The following is a 5,394-nucleotide window of genomic DNA, read 5'->3' as shown; positions in this document are numbered from 1 at the left end:
TCAAACTGGTCGACGGAGTCATAAGGAGAACCATTAATACAAGAGAGGTTACTGTTATCCCCAGAGCCCCAGTCCCCAAGGTCCTACATATATTGCACGACAGTGCAATGGGAGGCCACTCGGGCAGAGATAAGACACTAAACACTGCTAGGCACACATATTACTGGCCTAACATGAAAAGAGATATAACCACACACATAGATTCTTGTATAACTTGCAACCAATTCAGAGGCCCTAACCCGAGGGAAATCAACATAAAAGATATCCCACTCCCTGCTGAGCCATGGGAAACACTTGGCATTGACCTACTGAAAATGCCAACGAGCCATCAAGGTTCCAACTATGTACTCACAGCAGTTGATTATTTCTCTAAATACACAATCTTAATACCACTCCAAGACAAAACAGCAGAGACTGTAGCCAAAGCCCTAGTCAACAATATCTTTTGTAGATACACCATACCACACACAATGTTATCTGACAATGGATCAGAATTTAAAAATGAGGTGATGCGCGAAATAGCACACCTCTACAACATTGACCAAACATTTGCCACTGCATACCACCCACAGGGAAATGGTCTGACTGAGCGAACAAATCGCAAGGTCCTAGAGATTCTCAGACCATTGGTCAACGACCTCATGGACAGTTGGGAAGATTGGCTACCACAGGTACAAGCCAGTATCAATAGCACAGTCAATTCCGCAACAAAGATGTCCCCACATGAGATCATTTTCAGCAAACCAATGCGCCTACCCTACCAAATATTCAACCAACCACCCCCACCCTTATACAAGCTAGATAACCTCGCACACTGCATCAAAAGAGGTATGCAAACCATTTACAAACAAGTTAGAGCAAACCTGAAAGAAGCCCAAGAGAAGACAAAGACAAAACACAAACACAAACGGTCAATTCCACTTGACATAGCACTTGGCGACTCAGTCATGGTAAAAGACTCAAGTAGGACAAACAAACTCAAACCCAAATTCCTAGGCCCCTTCACAGTCACAAGTTCACTCCCTAACAATGTTTTCCTACTAACAGATCCTTCCGATCACACCACCTTCACCATACATGGAGAGAAGTTGAGAAAGGTCAAACTGAACCTCGACCCAATCTCACCTCCCATCCACAACCCACCTACCACAGACACACACCAATCACCAAAACGCAAGTCTCATCCCATGACTCTGCGTCGACGCAACTAAACATGCACTCTAGCTCTCGCCCCTGAAGATGCAGGACGTCATGTATCTATCAGTGGAGGTTAAAATGGCCCATTTCCAATAAGAACTCCTTTCCGCATATCTATTGAAACTTCTCTACTTCCTTCCGACCAATATAACCTTAGCGAGAGTCAGATAAATATATCCTTAGTCATTCAGACACTGCCCCTTTTTCCACAGATGAAATCCCTACAACTCCTCCCTCTCATCGTCCACCTCGCCCTCTCCGTCCCAAGGCTTTTGCCCGGCGCCATAGTCCACAGACATGGCACCACAGCATGCGTCGAAGACTCCATCATGGTGAAACTCCGCATCTCACCCACATCCTTGCTAGAACCAATTACTAAACTACAAAATGACCTACTACAAGTAGAGAAAATGATAGGCAGGCAAGTACCAAATAACACTCATCAAAATTATGAAATCTCACTGATACTCTACCACAACGTCAACTCATTACAAAGTAAACTTGACAAGATAAAATACACAATATACCACCTCCCAGACCCAGACAACGACACTACAAAGACCGGAAGAACCAAAAGAGGTCTATTCGATTTCGTTGGCATTATTTCTAAATCCCTATTTGGAACTGCTACTGATCAAGACATTCAAACAGTTAATTCACACATACGAAAAATAACAAGAGTACTCCAACAACAAGGGAAACTCATAGACTTAAATTCACAGAACATAGACCTCCTCGCTGATTCTGTAAATTCGGTCATTGACAAATACAATGACCTTGCACACTTCACAAACTCCCAGTTGTCTCAAATCACAAATTCCCAAACGGCCCTTTTCTTCCTTTATCACCTGAATAAACTAGACAAAGAACTAGATAGCCTCAAAGACCATACCAATCTCATACAGAGAGACATTTGGAACGCCCACGCAGGTGTAGTCGACTTCCAAATGATCACCTCAACCCAGCTTACCCAGACACTACGACGAGCCCACAGTACACTACAACTTACCCCCTTCTTTTCTAAACATGAAATACAACATTATTACCCCATCTTAGCATCAACTATCTTCCAACAATTTATTTTAATCAACATACCGATGGACCCTGTCAAGAGATTCTCCCTTTGGGAAATTTATCCTTTCCCATACCCTTACCAAAACCGCACAATGACCCTCAACCTACCAACCTCTACCATCTTAAAATCAACCGACGGTCAGTGGCTAACACTGACATCACCGGAGACCATAGCAACTTGCAAGACAGCACGACCCAACTTCCACATCTGTCCAGCCTATCCCTTCCATTTCCAACTAACTAAATCCCAACCCTGCCTCTCAGAACTTACAACCGACAGAATACATTTTACCGAAACTTGTGATTTCCGTTTCTCAGACAACACCCAAATTCACCATACACATGTAGGACATAAACACTTCCTATATCTCCCTCATCCAACCTTAGTGTCTGTCATGTGCCCCCGTAAACCACCCACCCACCATAAGATCAACGGCTCCGTCACACTGCCAGACATTTGCCAAATCTACATGATGAACTCAATGCTACTCCCCAATAACCTCCACGACCAAGGTACCCTCAACTTGACCCACGACCTAGGCCCCATAACCCAACTAATACTCCCTCCCCTACCTAAGATCCCCGATACCATCCTTCCAAGCAAGATAGACATAATACACCAACTGAATAAATCAACCACTCTAGACATGGATTCATTCGACTTACATCATAGGATTCCTCCATATACCTCCACAGCCCTTTCCCTCTTAATCATTCTCTTTATACTAATAATAATAATCATATTCTGTTGCACGAAGTAAAACCTTCCATAACCTTTCAACTCCCATTCCCGATTTACTGTAAACCTAGATTAAGTTTATGCTGTGTCTCACCCACGTTCATGAATATTGTAATATTCTTTACGGGAAACCATATATATATCTATTGTGATTACCAACAAGTGCGATGTGTTACACCACACTACCCATTGAACTGGGTTGGAAAATGACATTCCCTACAGTGTTGGTACTAAAACACATGAACCCCATAACAGTTAGAAAGAGATGTGACACACCAAACTGACCATAGAACATTATTTAGAAAATGACACCCCCCCCACAGGGATAGTGTTAAACCATAAAAACCATAACATTTAGAAGGTGATTTAAACAGTGTTATCAAAGATATAGCGTAACCTTTCATGTGAAATCTAATATAACATGTAATCTGGTGAGACACAACGTTACACTTCTGAGACACAACATCGCTACCCCTTAATTACAGATCATGATCCCCCTTGGGACCTCAGATTCACTTCAACAACACCCCCCCCATCTTCATATTTTTAATCCCACAGGATTTTGTGTCTCTGAATTTTTTTTCTCGATGTATTACCCATATAAATACTTTTGTAAACCATGTAACCTAGGTGCTGGGAGCCACCTAACCCCAGGGGGAGAGCAATATGTATACGGCTCATATGAACGACGAGTAATATAACCCCAGTCATATAACCCACTCCTTAACTCACTGTCCACCACGGGCATTAATCGCTGAGTCAAACATCACGAGGCCCAGTGGAACCCACAAATCGCTGAGTCAATCCTTTGGCTTCGCGACAACACCGTCGACCACCAAACACACAAACGAACACACGCGATCAATCTAGTAGCCACCCAGTACTGACATACGATATTACGTATACTGACGGTCCTCCCCTGGATATATAATTAACATGTATGATAGTAGACAACAATACGTAATCAATGTAGTTGCACCACCCATGTGAGACAACGGACCTTCTCGAAATTATTGTAAATCTCAAGACTAAAGTCAACACGAGAAAGTGTTGAGGTTAGCACTTCCGGCCAATGACCACCAGGGTAACGTGGCCGAGAGCGGTAGTTGGGACGATGACGGGTGTTGTGCAAGAAGAGGTGTGATAAACAGTTATCTATGTAACCAATATTGTATCGTTCTGTTTAACAGTTGACAGTGTATATACCATAACTGTGAAACCTGGAAGCTTTGAATAAAGGGGTATAAACTTAATACGAGTTTACACAAACCAGTACCCCGTACCTAGTGAACGATACAAGTGCAAATTTGCAGTACGTCACGGATCCTTACCTATTCACGGGATAAAGTTCCTGTTGGGTAACAATTTCCCTGATACCCTAATCGTTCCCCCACCAAGGACAGTAGGTGAACCTTTACCTGCAAGTCCCACCCTTGAATTGGATGAGAGTTGTCCACATCTGTTTCCAGCCTGTGCTGTAGCTCGATCCCAAAGTAAGGTAACGTCTTCTTCTCCACCCTCACATTCCTCATCTTTACTCAAGTCCTTACCCACCTTTACTCCATCCTTTAGTAAGGAGGATTTAATAAACAAAACCCTAACCAAGGACGAACTCGTCCAAGTTCAAGAAAAGGATGATACACTCTCCTACCTACTACACATAGCCACAACCAAAGCAGACATAGACACCACCCCTTCCTTCTATTTTCAAGATGGAATCTTGATGAGAGTATACAGACCCGCTGCCTATAATAAGCTACAAACATGGGCAGAAAAACACCAAATTGTACTTCCTCGCCTAGTCAGAAATAGTGTATTGAAATTAGCTCATGATGGTTTTGCAGGAGTGAGGAAAACATACTTTAAAATATTTGATCATTTTTTCTGGCCAGGGATGCGAAAAGACATCTCTAACTTCATCAGGACCTGTCACGTCTGCCAGCCTGCGGGTAAGCCAAGTCAAAAAATTCCTAAAGCCCCACTTAAGCCCATTCCTATCAGTGAGGAACCCTTTGATAAAATAATTATAGATTGTGTGGGACCATTACCTAAATCAAAAAAGGGTAATGAATACATGTTAACTGTTGTCGATGTGGCTTCCCGTTACCCGGAGGCATTTCCTCTTAAATAAATTTCAGCTCAATCAATCATTAAATCCTTATTGTCAATGTTTACCTCTAAAGGAATCCCTAGACAAATTCAATCTGATCAAGGAACCAATTTTACTAGTTCTCTTTTCAACCAGGTCCTTACGGAGTTAGGGATGGGGCATGTTATATCCTCCGCTTACCACCCGCAATCTCAGGGTTGTGTGGAAAGGTACCATCATTCGCTGAAAGCCATGCTGCGCAAATATTGCCTAGATACAGGATCCAGTTGGGACT

The sequence above is a fragment of the Oratosquilla oratoria genome, chromosome 26 (genome assembly GCF_046742065.1).
Source record: "Oratosquilla oratoria isolate Oo_2021 chromosome 26, ASM4674206v1, whole genome shotgun sequence".
In the NCBI taxonomy this organism is placed as follows: Eukaryota; Metazoa; Arthropoda; class Malacostraca; order Stomatopoda; family Squillidae; genus Oratosquilla; species Oratosquilla oratoria.
Note: the sequence above shows the minus strand (reverse complement) of the source record.